Below are 18933 nucleotides of genomic sequence, written 5' to 3' on the forward strand. Positions count from 1 at the left end.
ACACATAATGGTCGCAGAGGGTTGTAGCATTTAAAAAGATCCTTATCAGCAGTTTGCGTGTCTGCATCCCGCCTCAGAGCTGAGCTGCTGTTCTGAGCGCCGGGGCTGGACTTTATTTTTTGGTAAGCCGTTGTAAATGTGTGTTTAACTCCTTTAAATTATTTACTTTTAAAAACGTGATTACTCTTTATTCTTCCCGCTTTGTCACTGCCCTTTGTTGAGCCCGTTAAACGGATGGAGGGCCCAGTGCTATTTGATTTTGGTTTTTAAATAGCAAATAATCACTGAAAATAGTGCCAGGCGCTTTAGCAATCACCTCTCCCTGGTTCTACTCGGTATACCTCTTCGGAGGCTGTTGCGATTCTGTACTTTACACATTATAATTCTGTTTGTTTAATAACAAGATAGTTAGTTGGGATCACATGAATTCCAGGCTGACTGACTTTCTGAGTTAGTGTCAAAAACGTCAGTGTCCTTTGATCTGCCTCTAGGGATTGCCTTCGTCAACTGTTATTTTTCTCTCTATTCAGCACCCTACTGCTTTTTCAGGTGACCACTTGTGTTTAGAAGTTGAGTCCTAAAGATTCACTAAAGGCCAACATTTTAAAGGGTGAAAGCACCTAAATGCTTTTGAAAATTACATTATTCACCTCACTAACTTTACAAATGTTGCCATATTGTGTATGAAATCTTTCTCAAAGGCAATTTTCTACTGTAGTTTTTATTAAACCTAAGTCTACAACCCCACGATAGACTGCCAACCACAAATTTAAAAATCATGAAATGAGTTATGCATCCAAAAATCATTTTAAAAAAAAAGATACATTTTGACTTTTTTGGGGGCCTGTTTCTCAACCTTTAGGGTGTGCTGGCTTCATACTTTTGCTGTTACCTTCTCCCAGATAAACATATACCTAAAATGGTTGCGCGTTCCATTCATTGCCATTTTGGATTTCCAATAACGTGTAATTTTCTCTGCCCCCCTCTTTTTTTAATTGAACATTTATGAAAAATCCTTATGTCTGTAAGTAATGCCCTCTCCTGCAAACACTGAAATACACAACACTTTATTTGTTGCATACATAGATGTTGATTTTTTTTTACTCATTGTTTATATTTCTAATTCTGTATTATACTTTTATATATGCTGCATATTTTGTTATGATACATTTCAGTGACAGTCTTTATTCTGACAAGTTTGTTTTATATTGCCAAAGCCAGAAATTAAAAAAAAAAAAAAAAAAAAATTATTCTATTACTCCTTTACATTGGTTTGGCAGGGGCACAGTGCTGACCTTATCTAGTTTGCCTTTTGGTGAAACTAAAGTGCCTAATCTCCACTATGTTTTTACAGTGGGAAAGCTAATGCATTTTAGTTACCCCACAATAAAAACACATTTTCTTAGGCTATGTTTATACTGGCAGCGGCAAAATCGATCTTTTGTGATCGATTAAGCGGTTATAACGTTTTTCCCGTCATCTCAGCGCAATGTGAACAGCGCGCAGAAGCAGTCAACGGGAATTATGTAAACTACTCTGCATAGTTTAGGTAACTCCCGTCGACTGCTGCTGAATTTCCGGGTAAGTGTGAACAAGCTCTTAGCAGTGAGACTGACTATAATGCTGACTCAGAGATGTTAAATGCACCATTATATAAAGCGAGTTAATGGACTCAGTCTATTTCGTAATGAACTGGTGCTCGCATCACAAAAAACTATCACAATTAGGATCCTTGTTGGCCGCTTAAACTGAGAGGCGTAGGATCAAAGGGTCATTCTTTCTCAGTACTAGAGCTGGACAATTCACTAGGATTGAAGTGTGTAATGGGAGCAACACTGGTTTGCACAGCCATTATTCATGCTCTTGAGTTCTGTGTATAGATCTATTTTAAATCCTGCATCTTTCACAAGCATCAAATTCACAAGCACCCACAAAGTTGAAAATTAGTAGGAAAGAATGAAGACTTTTGCCTTCATGCAGTATTGTTTTCCCTCACAGGGATACGATATTTCCAGATAATATAGGTGACAATAAAAACAGGAGTAAATACTTATAAAATGGTTTGAAAATGTTCTCCTATAGGAAAAGATAAAAGAACTTAAATAACTAGAGAATGGGTATCCATCAAGTAAATATTTTGAACATCTAGCACACGGTAGCATTTGGCACATATATAGAGCACAGTTTTTGAAGAGGACACTTGTGTAAGGGTATCTGAAGTCAAAATGATCAGGAATGGCATTATGTAAATGTACTGTTTAGACAAATAAAGTGTGCTGGGTTATTTTTTAATATCATTTTTTAAAATTCTTTGAATATATTGAGACATTCAAATAAACGGCAATGCCATTAGAAACATATAAAAACACCCCAAAACATTACCTTAATTCACCAGAGTCTTTAGAAGTGTTACCATCTTGCTTTTCCTGGATTAAATCTCTGTTGGCTTCCACTTCACATAATTGCAGATTTCTCTCCTGTAGAACTTCTTGGCTCGGCAAACTGTTTGACCTAGTCCTCTGTTTTAACATGGCTGTCTGTTCAACATTAGCTACTTCTGGGTTATTCCTCCGGCAGCCATTCCAATGTGTCCATGTGTTTCCCATGTTTCTATAAATAACATGTATATTTCAGTGCCATTAGAATTATCAAAGTCAACTTCTTCTAAGATTTTAATTGTTTTCTTAAAATGTGGTCTTTATTGCCATTCTATCCAGCATTTTAACAGTGACACACATGTAGGAGTTTAGGATGAGTTGTTGATAGTTGTCCAAAAGTAGTAGTAAGTATCTCATTAAGTAGGGCTTTATAATGTGCAGGAGTGCAAGCTAGATAATTCTTATTTTTACATTTTTTTATTTAAATAAAAAAATTAAATATTTTTATACACATATATTTTTTCTTGCCAGTGATATGCTGCTATATTGTTGCTATTAGAATCTACTATATTGAGACCTGGTTACTATGACAGATTGCATCTGCAAAGTTTGTTCTCGTTCTTTGTGGAACTATCCCTACATGACACAAAAGCTACACAAAGCACTGATTGTGTTTAATCAAATCAGTTCTTCCTCTAAAATTCTGAAATGTAAATTAATCTAATGCCGTGTTAGTGGTTGCATTAGACTGCCATGTGCTGCTGTCGTGAACGTGCCACATACACAATGTATGCTGTAATCTTTTTCATTTACTAGTTCTCTCATTAACTAGTATATCAAAGATCAGAACAATCACTGTGTGACAATTTGGCGTTTGTTCACAGATCACTATTAGAACAGATACTTAAGATAGCACTGTTCTTGTACAAATTCAACATATCTGCAATAACTGAATAATAAGCCAAATATACTATTCCATTGACCTTTGAAATGGAATGAATAAATGCAAAACACAGTCCTAAACAAACCATGCAGAACAAATAAAAAAGGAAATAATAAAATCTGTTAAAACTAACTGTATGGAAATGTAATTCCACAGTTGGAGATGTCATCTCTATAAATAATTAAGCACATTATTTGCCAACCTAATGTTTGTGTAAAATAAATAATTGCCAAAAAGTAGATTGCATTATGCTGTTTGCATACAGTACATTTCAAACATGTTTAGACTATATCTATTTCACACTAGAACAAAGTACTTGTAATTATCTGTTTTCAGTACACTTTGGATTTCCAACCTGAATAATAAAAAATGAATTGTGTTTCTGAAGCTTAAGCACCTTCAAAAGCAATGTATAATATCACTGAATCCATTTACAAGAAATATTATATAATATTTTCTGTACTTATTTTGAATTTATAAAATGGTAACTCACATTCTCTAAGGATATATACACAGCTGTGAAAATAATAATTTTAAACATAATTGTCAAAGTATCCGCTAAGGAGAACTCAATTTATTCTTCAGTAAAAAACTAACTAGCACCCCTTAAATCACTCTCACAGGCAAGAGCCGCACAATAGAGCTTTACAAAAATTACAGCAGTTTCAGTTATAATATTAGTGTGATTTTATTATAAGACTGGCCCCTTGAAAAGAATTCAGTTACAAATGTTTTCTGACTATTGTGCTGTATGTCATTGTTATAATCTTTCCACCATGGGTATGATCTCATCAGATCTTAAACTAAACAAAGGTGGGTCTAGGAAACACTAGATATTGGGAGAAAATGGTAATGGTCATTCAGTAGGTGATACTGTTCTCTCTGGCGGTAAATCACTATTGGTCCAATGCCATTGTGATGACATGTTGCCCTGGATTGCTGGAGGTGCCACTTTTTAGAAGAGATATAAACCCTAAGTCATGACTACTGGAAGTAACTGGAAATCCCATGGCATTTCACAAGAATAAGGGTGGCCGATCACCATGTAGTTTGCAATAGTCTACAGTACGTCCCACCTTTCCTACCCTTTCACTGAAAATATAAGTCACATTCCTGTAGGACAGGGAATATATAAGGGATCAGTTTAGCCTGCCACTGAAACAGTACCTTAAGGTTTGAATGGAGCAGTTGTTGAAGAGCACCCAGCAACATTAAATAATAATTTAGGACAGGAAGGACAAACTGGAGAGAGTTCAGAGGAGAGCAACAAAAATGATAAATGGTTTAGAAAACCTGACAAAGGAGGAAAAATTAAAAAAACTGGGTATTTTTATTCTTGAGAAAAGAAGACTGACAGGCGGACTTGATAACAGTCTTCATATATGTTAAGGGCTGCTGTAAAGAGGATGAAGATCAATTGTTTTCCATGCCATTGGAGGTCGGACAAGGAGCAATGGGCTTTATCTGCAGCTGGGGAGATGTAGGTCACATATTAGGAAAACTGTCTAATGATAAGGGTAATTAAGCTCTGTGATAGGCTTCCAAGAGAGGTTGTAGAATCCCCATTTTTGGAGGTTTTTAAGAACAGGTTAGACAACACCTGTCAGGGATGATCTAGGTTTATTTGGTCCTGCCTCAGCCTTGAGGACTGGCTTGATGACTTCTTGAAGTCCCTTCCAGCCCTATGTTTCTATGATTCCACCATTTACAGCTGACTGGGAGTCTGTGTCCCATACTGATGGGTGATTTGGCCTTGGTAGTAATATATGCCTTTGTTACCTCCCAACTGGACTACAGCAATGTGGTCTACTTTGGCATAAAAAAGTAGCCCACAGGAAACTACAACTAATATTGTGTGCAAACTTTAGAAATGTCTTCAATTCACTACACTACACTACCCAAAGAATATCATATCTAGTTTAAGATCTCAGCCTTTATCTTCAAAATGCTTAAGGATTTGGGTCTACAATACCTAGAAGATCATCTGAAACACCAGGAAGAGGACCATTATAACTTTGCTCCTTTGGTGCAGTGGAATTGTATACTGGAAGAATAATTAATTTATGCAGGAAACAGATTTCTTGGAGGTCCATCCAAGACTGGAATGAATTCTAGCAGGATCTAAGAACTATTTTAAGCTTCACTATCTTCCATTCCAAGACCAAGGCATGCTTGTTTGATCTTGCCTTCACTAATACAAATACACACCACAGCATACTTAAAAAAAATCCACACACAATTAGGAAGAGGAAGAGAGAAAGAAGAAGAACTGAAATAAATATTGTGATAACACGTTTTTGCCCAAGTGCTCACAACTGCTTTTAAATCTTCCTAGCTAACTGGTAAAGCTGTAGGGAAGCATGATGTTTCATCTCTGAGATTCTGACAGTCTCAACTCAAGCTTTGGAGATAACCATGGTGATGGGTGCCATTGAAATAATATTTCAATATCATATTTGATATTTTTGCAAAATAGAATCTTTCCACCTGAGAAAAGCTCATATTTTTAAAAATATTATATACATATAGTGCCACTGACATACAGAGAGCTGATGAGTGAAAGGCAGCAACCTGAACTAGACATTTTTGTGGGGAGAACTCAATTTTGGACAAGCCATTTCAATTGTAAAAAATTCCATGAAAGGTTTAATATCTATGCAGAACAGAGAGGACAAATTGGGTGTTAGTTGCAATGTCTCAGTTGATTTTAGTAAGAGTTAAAGAATTTATATTACAAGTAGCTTAATAAAGGGAGAGGGATTGCCTCACATGCTCATCCAATGGCTTTAGCAGCATTTTAAAGTTTAAGAAATTTACACATGCAATGCTACACAAGGCAAAATTCAGCAGAATACTGTGGCTAATTTTGTAGCTCTGATGCATCTCATAAGCAAAATAAAACCCCAGTAGCTTTAGTGAGTCAGCATCCTGTACTTGTCAGTGTCTGCTCAAAGGAGAGACACACCTGAGCTTTCACTTAAAATAACATCCAGCAAAGAAACTGGTAGTTCTGATTATTTAGTTTTACCTTATTCCATCTCACGGCTTGCCAGGTGTTTTCTTCTTCATTAAATTGGCTCCTGTACACTACTTAAAAGTTGCTCTAAAGTCTTGTGGAGCACAGTTTGAAGCGCTAGGAGTGAGTAATTCTGCTTATGACTTCTGGGGAATGCCGTTAAGAGAAAATAGATGGGGAAAACCCATCAACTCATTATGAAGTGTGCAATTCAAAATACATTATATGTTCTTGTGCTTTATACAACACTTTTTTTCCTTTTTATTTTTCAATTTGACAGATTTTTCAGATCTGTTTTCGGAAAGATTTGCCTTCCACTTTTTGTGCTAAAGATATATGGTATTTTCTACACAATTTGCTATTTAATGTATTCACTGATTTTTAAAGTACTTAATTGTTCACAGTCAGGCAAAACCTGTTCTAGATGCTGTATAAAAGGACAGGTGAAAAGATGTGCAATGCAAAAAGAAATTTTTAAACAATGTATTCTTATCGATGCAGGTTATGATATTTAAATTGTGTATTTTATAGTAACTAAATTTCTATAGTTCTATCTCAGCATGTCTGCCATATAGACATTCTGTAATCCCTAAAGAAGAATGTGCACACTAGAGATGTAGGGCTAGAAGCAGAAAGAGAGCCCTACAACAATATAATCTGCACTTCCTTGGTGGAAAATAGTGATGGAGAATGGAATGTGAAATAGTGGACATTTCTCATGTAAAATTTCTCACCATGCAGTAGTTTAAACAATTGCAATAACCAATCTTTATCAGAAAGAAAAAAATAAAACACTCTAGAAACCTATTCCCCAGGTTTGTCTGAAAAAAATCCTGGAGAACAGGAAATTTATTAGAAAGAAAAGGAACAAATTTGGGTGTATTTAGTAAAAAGTGTCCTGTTTCTAAAAATCTTAAATCTTTAGCATATCCTGAAGATATTTTTAAACAAAGATTGTGGCTCATGACCCACAGTTTGAAGAAAACACAATATCCTTTACATTAAGTTTCAAAGTGTTCTCAACATTTTTGCTTTTTATAAGAACATAACATGGCCATATTGGGTCAGACCAATGGTTCATCTAGCCCAATATCCTGTCTTCTGACAGTGACCAATGCCAGGTGTTTCAGAGGGAATGAATAGAACAGGTAATCATCAAGTGATCGATCCCCTGTCACCCATGTCAAGCTTCTGGCAAACAAACAGAGACTAGGGACACTTCAGAGCATGGTTTTGCATCCCTACCCTTCCTGGCTAATAGCTATTGATGGACCTATTCTCCATGAACTTATCTGAACTTATGTACTTCTTTTTTGAACCTTGATATAGTCTTGACTTTCACAACATCCTCTGGCAAAGAGTTCCACAGGTTGACTGTGCATTGTGATGAAATACTTCCTTTTGTTTGTTTTAAACCTGCTGCCTGCTAATTTCATATAGTGACCCCCAGTTCTTGTGTTATGAGGGGGAGAGAATATCACTTCCTTATTTACTTTCTCCACACCAGTCATGATTTTATAGACCACTATCAGATCCCCTCTTAGTTGTCTCTTTTCCAAGATGAAAAGTCCCAGTCTTATTAATTTTTTCTCATATGGAAGCTGTTCCATACCCCTAATCATTTTTGTTGTCCTTTTCTGTAACTTTTTCAATGCCAATATATCTTTTTTTAGATGGGGCAACCAGATCTGCACATAGTATTCAAGATGTGGACATACCACGGATTTATAAAGAGGCAATATATTTCCTGTCTGATAATCTATCCCTTTCCTAATGATTTCCAACATTCTGTTAGCTCTTTTGACTGCCTCTGCACATTGAGTGGATGTTTTTAGGGAATTATCCACAATGACTCCAAGATCTCTTTCTTGAATGGTAATGGCTGGTGTAGACCCCATCATTTTATATGTATAGTTGGGATTATGTTTTCCAATGTACATTACTTTGCATTTATCAGCACTGAATTTCATCTACCATTTTGTTGCCCAGTCACCCAGTTTTGTGAGATCCCTTTGTAAGTCTTTGCAGTCTCCTTTGACTTAACTATCTTGAGTAGTTTTGTATCATCTGCTAATTTTACCACTTCACTGTTTACCCATTTTCCAGATCATTGATGAATATGTTGAACAGTACTGGTCCCAGTATAGACCCCTAAGGGACACCACTGTTTACCTCTCTCCATTCTGAAAACTGACCATTTATTTCTACCCTTTGTTTCCTATCTTTTAACCAGTTACTGATCCAGGAGAGGACCTTCCTTCTTATCCCATGACAGCTATCTTTGCCTATGAGCCTTTGGTGAGGGACCTTGTCAAAAGCTTTCTGAAAATCTAAGTACACTATATATATCTACTGGATCACCCTTGTCCACATGCTAGGCTTTTCCTTTTAAATTAACATTATCCGAGGCAAGTGCATCAGCAGCCTCCAATTATGTTTCAAATTTTCCATCATTTAACACTTTATTAAGCCGCTTCACATTTCTCCAATCTAAATGCAAGTCTAATTTATTTCATATATTCTTCAAAATTATCCATTTTTTTAGAAAAATAATCTTAATCTTTTGAACAGTTAGTGAAAATACTGCTCCAGAAAATAAAATGGCAGCTGCATTTAGAATCTGCCATTTGTTGAATATCCTTAGAGTAGTTTTAGAAATAACCTTACCTATGTGCTGGCTGTCAAAATCTTCAGAAAGGAGAATAATAGCTCTTCTAGGAGAGTCATCAATCCAGTAGGGTCAAGAATTACTGAGTTGTACAGTTCACATATTTAATGAAAACAGGGATTGCAACATAAGGAACACTTTGTATCAAACTTTCACAGATGTCTAGAACCATTGTTGGAACAAAAAGCTTGTAGTAGGAATTTGATAATGCAGTTTTAGGAACTCTGAGTAATCTGACAAACCCTTAGTTCTCTTTGCATGCCAGATGCTAGCATCTACCCTGGCAGGCTGTACATTTTCAGGATTTCACTTAGCATGGTTCCTTTCAAATCATGCCCATCAGTAGTTTACCAGACTTCTCTCACCCTCCATTTTTGCCTCTCTTAATGCAAGTGACTTCACTACTGCTGCTCCTGCTGTCAAAAAGGTCTTCCCGTGTCTCTCTCCTTCATCAAGTTGCAGTCATTTCAAACCTTATCTACAATTACCTGTTTTCCCTTCGTATTCTGTAAATTCTCTCCCCTGCTATTATTTATTATTCTACAGTGGTATTATTTATGGTAATTCTGTAAAGTGCTTTGTGGTAAAGTTTGTATGGAAGATGCTGTACCACTTATAAATGTGTAATTATTTATTTTATATATGGTAGATCTTACATAATTCCTTCTCTGACTACACAAAATTAGTCTTCTATCTCCCTACATAAACCAAACCTCCTAAAAAAAACACCTCATTTTGGCTTCAAAATCCCTGGTTAGTCCTGCTTGTGATATCTATGATCCCCAAACCATGGCTGGTGCAACCATAATGAGCTATCTTGCTGTAGCTGTGTGTTATATTGCAGCTGGATTGCATATTTCACCCAGTTTAATAGCCATATGTTTTTAGGGCCCTGGCATCCTTCAGGCTTATCGGCAGCTAGTATCCATGCTGCATTCTGAGATGAGTTATGGACTGTGTTAGAGAATAGGGTGAAGGAAATGTCTTTTTCTCCCAACTGCCTCTTTACATCTTATTCCCAGAGAAGACCATACCTAGCCAGGATCCTCGTACTCTGAAGGCAGAGGGTAAAAACTGGACAAGTAAACAGACTACTGTTTATAATCTAAACAAAATGAAAAGCTGAAAAACTGATCACTTCTGCTCATGGGACGTATTCTCAGAAATACAACATGCTATCCAGTGATCCCCAGACACTATCACCTCCCTCTCTCTTCAGGAGCTTTTAGTTCAAGTCCTCCCTATCCCTGTATTAAACATAATACAATAAAAGCCTCCCCCAGAGGACCGCAACAAATTGCCATGCAACATAAAATCAGGAGGAGAAGCAAGAATAGGTCAGAAGAAATAATAAATAGAAGATTTGTTGCTATTAAATGTGAAATTCCTACAATGAGGGAGAGGAAATAAAAATAGATAGAAACTGGGAGAACATAACCAAGCAGGTGCCCCCATTCATGGCACTGAAGTAGGGTTGGTTTTTAACCTGATTTAATGTTGTTTTTTCATGTAGCCTATAGGGAGAGTTTAGAATTGAGGTTAAGAAAAGAATTAATCCATGAGAAAATGTCTGTCTTAAGTAGCAGTCCACAGTAGGTACATGTGCACTCACTGCACTACCACAAAGAAAAGAAATGAGATGCCTGATCGTTTTCCTGAGGTCAGCCTGAGGAGCTCACATTTTGCCCAGGAGAAAAGTGGGTCAGCTACGTCTGTACCACTTAGTACGTTTAGTTCCAGCCCTGGTAAAAAGTCTTCTAACCATAGAACATGTACACAGGCAGTGGCAGAACACTTCTGCACCATTGTGTTTCAACTGTAACATGGAGGGACACCCTAAGCGAACGGGGTAATTCAGTCTTCTTTACCACTAAATCATTGGCCTCTGCTGAGACTGCTAACTGTGGTGGTAGTTTTTGGTGATGGGGGTGCTGGTCTTCTAGAACTGTAACAACGCCAAACTTATTTTACACCAGGGTCATCAAACAGCTGGCAATCCGACTGAATCTGCAGCAATCTAGAACTAACAAAGCTCATTATCATCCATCCCTCTCTCTTATAAAACTTACAAAAGCATCAGAGTTCAAACACAAGTCAAGTGTCCATTTAGTGATAGATGAGACATTTTCTTTGTTGCTTCCTTGCATAGTGTATGGGATATTACCTAATGACATTAAATGATAAATAAATACTACCAGTACATAACTGATTATTTAAAACACTGCGTGATGCTGGGAACACTCAAACTTTCTTTAATCCATTTTTAAAATTAATTAAAATTTTTATTTTCTTTAACTTAAAAAAATTATGACGTTTAAGATATAAAAATAGCGACAGACAGCCCCATTTCAAACAGTAACAAGGGTTGGTTCTCAGGTAACAGTGTGAAGAGGGGTGTTAAGAAAAAGGATGACTGATTTTAAAAAAAATGTTAATTCCCTGTACAAAAGATTATAACCATAATTACATTTCAAGTGTCAGTTCAAAACAGAAATAACTATCAAGATGTTGAATCAACTTATATAAATGACTCGATTAATATATAGAGACTTTTTAAAAACTGCTTTATAAAGTCAGAACATAAAATACAGACACGATGTAATGCCAAATTCAAAATGAGTCTCTCATCTACAACATGTTAAGGTTCATTTTCAATGGACCAAAGCTTAGTCCATCAAGATCATGCAGGAAGTCTTAAAAACATTTAAAAAAGTAAACAACAAAGAGCATCACTAATAAAGAAGCAAGCCAGTTGTCATTTTCTGTGCTTCAGGATGAATATCTGTGCTTCGTTCAAGATAAAATTCACAAGATAATACTGTGTTTCCAAGCCAATATTGAGCACTAAAAAGAAATACAATGCCTGCACTCACAGTGAATACTCTTCCAGTTGGCAAGTTAATTCAGTTGCCACCATCTGTTTGCATCTACTGCAAAAAAGAAATGTCAACTCTCTTCTGGGACAAATATTTTTAAAAAATCCATGGGATTTAAACATCCCTACACCCAGTAACATTCAGTGACCCACATGTTAGATTGTCCAGTGGATCAGCACCCAGGTGGCTAACTGAAGGGTGTTGCCGGAGAAGCATCAAGAAGTCCTTTCCAAGGATGAGGTGACCAATGTTGATGATGGAGTCAAAGGTGTCCATGACAGCCTGTGAAGTTGTTCTCAGCACAACTAAAAACACAACCCAAAGTAGGAAAAGGACTTATGATCGCAAATCCCATGGGCTCTTATGAGGCCTGGTGACCAGTTACTAGTTTGTAACCATAAACACAGAGGACATAATAAAATACAGTACCAAGTGGGAATCAAATCCTCACGTTGTGGTCACTCACAACAAGCCTGAACTGCTGGTTTGAACTATCCAGTCTGAACAAGGCGGTTCTGAGAGAGTAGTACATAGGAACCAGCTAAAACGTTGGACTTTTAGTCCAACCAGGGCCCATAAGAGGCATAGACTGAGGAGACTGAAACCAATGGGGCAAACCCAAACCTTGATAAAAATGGCCAGATCCTTCAAATTGGCCTGGAGATAGGGGAATAGAAAATATGGATAATGAACCATAAGTCTTAAGAAGGTCCCAGAGAACTATTAAGGTTGTACCACCTGTTAAACTTAGAGATGATTATGTTATTGGTTTTATGTAGTGTTTTAATGAATAATATCATGTGTAGTATAAAGAAGTGGACATGGCATGTTAAATATGTTAATGTTCTTTTATTAATTGTTAATTTTCATATATATAAATACATATAAACATGATGCTGGTAAATGTTGTTAATATGGGACCTGGATGTGCTGGTGTAAACATTCTGGCTGTGGCAGAATTTTAGCAGAGGGGAATGTAAAGGTTCTGTTGGCCCCTTACTGAAATTTAGTAGGGTTTTTTGGTTGGCCATCTCCCAGTACCAAATGAAAGAGGAAGTGCCGATGATAAATCAGGACCCAGAGACTGACAGTCCCCAGGGTTGAAGGGGGGAGGCCAACGCTCTAGGTCAGCCTGAATGACAGGGCTGGCAGGTTAATGGCAGTTAGAGTCCCATCCTCCGTGTGAACTGGAGCTGCCTAGGCCAGAGCAGGGCCAAGCGAAGGAGAGAGCCGCACTCAGAGCCACAGTAGCCAGAGAGAACCAGAGAAGCAGTCCAGGGAGCAGAGATGTGCTGCGAACAGAGCCACACCAGCCAGAACTAGAGGGACCAGAGGAGCAGCCAGGGAGCACAGCAGCAGCAGAACTGAGGCAGAGTGGGGCTGGAGCTGGAGCAATCCGGAGCCGAGTGCAGGAAGAGTGAGGCAGAGGACCCAGCAGAGGATCCAGAGCAGGGAGATGCCACCAGCCAAGAGGTCTTGCAGGCCGGACTTGGAGGGGGATCATGACCCTGACAGAGGACCCTTCTTCACAGCGTTGACCCCCAACATCTAGAGCCTGAGGGTGTGTGGTCACCGCCAGTGTCTGACCTGCAGCATCCCTGCAGCACAGCCATGGCCTGGGAAGGTGGCCTGGGACACGTGAGAAACAGATTGCATCCCAGAGACGCTGTGTGTGGTGTCCCCATGCCCACAAGGCGGCATTAGGTGTTTTCCTTTAAGCTTTCCCATTTTTCCCTTATTTTTTTTAATTGGTTGCTGTTTAATAAATTGTATTTGCTTTGAACTGTATGCAATGATTAGTGGGTCAGACATCCAGTTAGGAGAGAGTACCCCAGAGTGGGGACATTCTAGCCCCTGTCCTAAGTGACAAGATCGGGGGGTCGAGCCCCCCCAGGAATCCTGGGCCCAGCCTTGTCGGGATTACAAGGACTCTGCCACATGGGAGAGTGGAAGGGGAGTCCTCGAGGTCAGTGAGGCCTCTGAGTAAACGGAGTGGGAGCGAGAACTCAGATCCTTTTGCCAGCCAACTCCACCGGGGTAGTGTATAAGTCAGGAGAGCTTCCCACAATAGCAGGACCATTCCCCCGCTTACATAAAGAATGGGAGGATGATACTGGCAGCTGGGAAATCCCCACACCTCCAGACAAAACGCTGCCCTCAGCAATGCCCTCTGAATGTGATAGGTTAGATCATAAAACAATATGCTCCCCAACTCCAGAGACTAAACTGAGCACTTTGCAGCACCCTCAGATCACAGGATTCCCTACGACTTTAGTATTTTTAGTCACTGTGGGACTTCATTCAGATGACTCACAGATGTGCCCTGAGTCTTGCTCATAATCACCCGCTCAAGTCCCAGATGCACTCTTCCTAGTGACTGCTTGGTTCTTTTCAGACTTAATGAAATGTGTGAGGCTCCCACTTAGAAGCAAGCCATAGCCTCAACGACAAACACAATATCATCAGTCAGCAATTCTTTTATTCAGGAAAGCCTTCAAAGATTTAGAGGCAGTATTCAATAATCTCCTTATGAAAGGACAGCACATGCTGAACTGCTGGGGCTTCATAGAGATTCTTCTAATGGGACTAGTGACCTAAAACAAGGTTACTTACCAGTAACTGCTGTTCTTCGAGATGTATTGCTCATGTCCATGCCATTATCGGCGTGTGCATGCCTCTGTGCACAGTTACTGGAACTTTTTCCCCTTAGCAGATCCCATAGGGCCGGCTCCAGTGCCCGCTGGAGCCCCACGCCCATGCCAGGGTATATGAGGCACTGCTGGCCCTACGACCCCACAGTCCCTTCTTTCCACCAGCTTCGGCAGCGGGGACAGGGGGTGGGTCATGAAATGGACATGAGCAACACATCTCGATAAACAGCAATTACAAGGTAAGTAACCTTGTTTTCTTCTTCAAGTGCTTGCTCATGTCCATTCCATTATAGGTGACTAATAAGCAGTATCTTGGAGGTGGCAGGTGTTAGCGATGAGCTGCCTGCAGCATTGCTCTGCTGAAGCTTGTGTCTTCCCTCGCCTGTTGGACAATGGCATAGTGAGATGTGAAGGTATGTACCGCCAACCAGGCAGCTGTTCTGCGGATGTCCTGCATTTGTACTGTCGCTAGGAAGGCCGTAGACGAAGCTTGAGCTCTGGTTGAGTGTGCAGTGATGGTCCCTGGAACCAGCACCTTCATCTGCTTGTAGCAGAACTTGATGTAGGAAGTTATCCACAAGGAGATGCACTGGGCGGAGACAGGTGAGCCTTTTGTCTGGTCAGCCAGTGCGACAAAGAGCTGCTCCGACCTCCGGAACGGCCTCATGTGCTCGATGTAGAAGGCCAGGGCCCATCTAATGTCTAGCAAGTGCCACCTTCTCTCCTCCTCCAAACCGTGAGGTTTGGGAAAAACACGGGGAGAAAAATATCTTGATTACAATGAAATTGGAAAACCACCTTAGGCAGGAAGGCCGGGTGCAGCCTCAACTGAACCGTATCTTTATAGAATACAGTATAGGGGGCTCCAAGGTCAGCGCCCTAATCTCGGAGACCCTCCTTGCCGAGGTAATAGGCACTAGGAAGGCCACCTTCCAGGGAAGCAGAAGGCACGAAGCCATGGGTTCAAAGGGGCCCTGTGAGCAGTGAAAGGACCAGGTTAAGATCCAAGGGAGGTACAGGGTCGCGGACCTATGGATAGAGCCTCTCCACCCCTTTCAGGAGCCTAATCATCATCAGATGGGAGAAAGCGATCTGCCTTCCAGCGGCTGATGGAAGACCGATATGACTGCTAGGTGGGCCTTCAGGGAGGCTACAGCCAGTCCCTGGAGCTTTAGCTGTAGCAAGTACTCCAGGATCGCCTGCATTGGCAAGAGACTGGGCAGAATACTCTGGGACTCCGCTCAACAGGCAAAACTGCTTCCACTTAGCCCTGTACGCGACCTACGTGGAGGGTTTCCTGCTATCCAACAGGACTCGTTGGACTTGCGCCGAACAGGCTCGCTCAATGTCGCTCAGCCACCCAGTCTCCATGCCGTGAGGTATAGAGAGCCCAGGTCCGGGCTCTGCAGGCGATCGTGATCCTGAGATCTGAGATCACGCCATCTCAGAGGCTCCAGAGGTGGGGTGATTGAGAGGTCCAGCAACATGCTGAACCTGCGTTGGCACGGCCAGGCCAGAACAAAGCATCTGCCTTGTCCCTCTTCATCTTTACAGGACTCTATGTAGGAGGGGAATGGGCAGGAATGCGAACATGAAGCTCCCTGACTGCAGCAGGAGGAAGGCGTCAGCGACTGAGCCAGCCTCTCAATCACAGAGAGGGCAGAACTGTGGACACTTCTTGTTCCACACCGATGCGAACAGGTCCACCTGGGGAAAGAACGACCTGTTGAGACAGTCCACCTCGTTGTTCCTCACCCCCAGCAGGTGAGTGGCCATCAAGTGAAATTCGTGCCTCGCCGCAAGGTCCCATGGACAGATAGCTTCATAAAGCTGACGAATGGGCTCCCCTGTGCCTGTCGATGTAGTATATGGCCTCTGTATTGTTTGTCAGTAACTGTACCGCCTTGCCTGCAATAAAGCGGAGGAACACTCTGCAAGCCCTGTGAACGGCTCGCAGTTCTTTCACATTAGTGTGCTGGCACCTCTCTTCCCTTGACCAGACCCCTTGTGAGCCGAGGTCGGCACTGATATGGCACTTCACCTTATGTCAAGGTGTCCGATATCAGGGTAACCAAGGGAGCCAGCTCCTCGAAAGGAATGCCCCCTAACACTGCCTGAGGAGTCCTCCACCAATCTAGGGAGGCTAGGGCTTGGGGGAGCAGGGTGGGGACCGTGACCACCCAGTCCAGAAGTTGCCTGCTTGGACTGTACACCAAGGCCAGCCGTGATTGAAGTGTCCTGAGCTTCGCAGGCTGCCTTGTGACCTAACAGCTGTAGGTAATGTTTGGCTGCTGTCATAGGGCATTGGTGCAGGCGGGCCATCATGGGGGACATTGCCTCACAGTGCGGCTAGGGCAGGAAGGCCTGGACTGAGAAGCAACCAGGATCGCGCCGATGAATTCCATTCGCTGCACTGGAGTTAACATGAACTTTTGTTTGTTTACCAGCAGGCCAAGCCAGCAGCAAGCGGCGCATGTCTGGTTCACACAGCTCTGGACTTGGGACCTGGACCTGCCCCTGATTATTCAATCATCCAGGTAGGGGAAAATTTGCACCCCCTTTCACCTCAGGTTCACAGCCACTACCTCCACGCATTTGATAAACACCTTCGGGGCAGAGGACAGGCCAAAGGGTAAAGCCGTAAACTGTTAGTGGGAGCCAGCCACTATGAAGCGAAGGAAATGTCTGTGGCTGGGGTAGCATAGAGATACGAAAATATGCATCCTTGAGATCAAGGGCGGCAAACCAGTCCCCTGCATCCAGGGATGGGATTTTGGAAGCTGTGGAGACCATGCAAAACTTGAGACTCTTGAGGTATTTGTTGAGACAACGCAGGTCTAATATAGGCCTTAGACCCCCCTTTTTCTTTGGGAATGAGGAAATACGTCGAGTAGAACCCTCTTCCCGCCATGCCCTGCTCCCAGTCTGAGGCGGGCCTCTACCTCTTGAATTTGGAGTTGCCATTGAGAAGGGTCCCTGAAGAGGGACGGAGGGGGACGGTTGTTGGGAGGGGAAGAAACTAATTGGAGGGCATAGCCCACCGAAAGTATGCCAAGGACCCAGCGGTCTGAAGTCATTTTGGCCCACACGGACTGGAAGGAAACTAAGCAGTTTAAAAAGGGTGGGAGGAATCCAGGATACAGGCTGGAGCGCTGCCCTCAGGTGCACCAACAAAAGGGGCCTCTTTGATTGCCTGACCGCCGAGATGACCCTTGCTGATGGGCTGCGGAGAAACTCGAGGAGGGGGTGGCGTCTCCTAGACCCCTTATTTCTGTCCCATAGGTCATGAACAGCCGTGGCTGATACTTCTGCTGCTGCTGTCCCTGGAGACATGCCTGACGCCTAGAGGTCTGCGGCATGTAGAGAGCGGAGCATGGTCCAAGGACAAGGCTTTGTCTGATCCAAGGATAAGGCTGACCTGTCAAAGGGAAGACCCAGGATTGACAGTTGGACCTCTTGGAACAGCCTGGAGGATTGAAGCCACGAACATCTGAGCATGCCGATGGCAGGGGCTATGGCTCTGCCTGCCGACTCAGCAGCATCCGAGGATGCCTGGAGCACTGCGTTAGCCCCACAATGGTATAAAGGTCCAGCGTCTGATGCTGGGGCAGAGCCTCAGTGAAGCACTTCAGCAAGTCCCCAAGGGCTCAAATTATACCTGCTGGTTGGCAATCCTAAACTGTAGGCTTGCTGTTGAATACATTTTTCTCCCAAAAAGCCTACCTATCCCTGTGGTTGGCAGCATCCACCACCAGGGACCGGAAGAGGGGTGGGTGGACAAGTATTCAAACCCCTTGGCTGGGACGTAATACTTTTTCTTGGCCCCTTTAGATATCAGGGCTACAGAGGAGGGGGTTTGCCATAAGACCCTCACTATCTTGAGCACCCCTTTGTAGACGGGGAGGGCTACCCACTCTGTGGGACCCGCCGCTAGTACATTAAAGAGTCCAATGCCCCTTTAGTTCCTTCACCTCCAGCCCCAAGTTGGAGGCCACCCTCTTGAGCAGCTCCTGGGTGTACTCTGAAATCATTCAGGGTGCTGAGTGGCCCTGGGAAAGTGCTTCATCCTGTGAGGAGGAGGGGGTTGGAGGGGCACAGCAGGAGGGGGCATCTCTTCCCGTCGAAAAGTGGATCCCACAGAAGTCCCTTCCTGTGGGACCGAGTCGTCATGCCTTCACTGGTACTGGTGGCACTGAGTGTACATCTGAGGACTTGATGGACTCTGGACCTGGCGCCCCCCAGGAAAACCCCAGGGGCCCCAATACAGCCATTGGGGTGACCACTGCCCTTGAGGCCATCCGGGGGCTACCTGCACTGGGGGCTCTGGCACCTTCTGTTGATGGTGACTCAGCTGGCGACTACCCCCCCCAAAGGGACACTGAGGCACTATCAAAAGGCCAT

At 42.2% G+C, this 18933-nt stretch overlaps 1 long non-coding RNA gene across 1 annotated transcript; it reads left to right on the forward strand.

Annotated features, from left to right (window-relative positions):
* The first annotated feature begins 78 nt into the window (after positions 1-78).
* LOC137167707 (uncharacterized) lies at positions 79-18611 on the forward strand. Its single transcript, XR_010924174.1, has 3 exons — positions 79-122; positions 16980-17069; positions 17815-18611. It is a non-coding gene; the product is annotated as an uncharacterized lncRNA (long non-coding RNA).
* The last annotated feature ends 322 nt before the right edge of the window (positions 18612-18933 follow it).

This window comes from Emydura macquarii, unplaced genomic scaffold (assembly GCF_026122565.2).
Source record: "Emydura macquarii macquarii isolate MOO-44397 ecotype Brisbane River unplaced genomic scaffold, CSIRO-AGI_Emac_v2 contig_320, whole genome shotgun sequence".
Taxonomy (NCBI): Eukaryota; Metazoa; Chordata; order Testudines; family Chelidae; genus Emydura; species Emydura macquarii.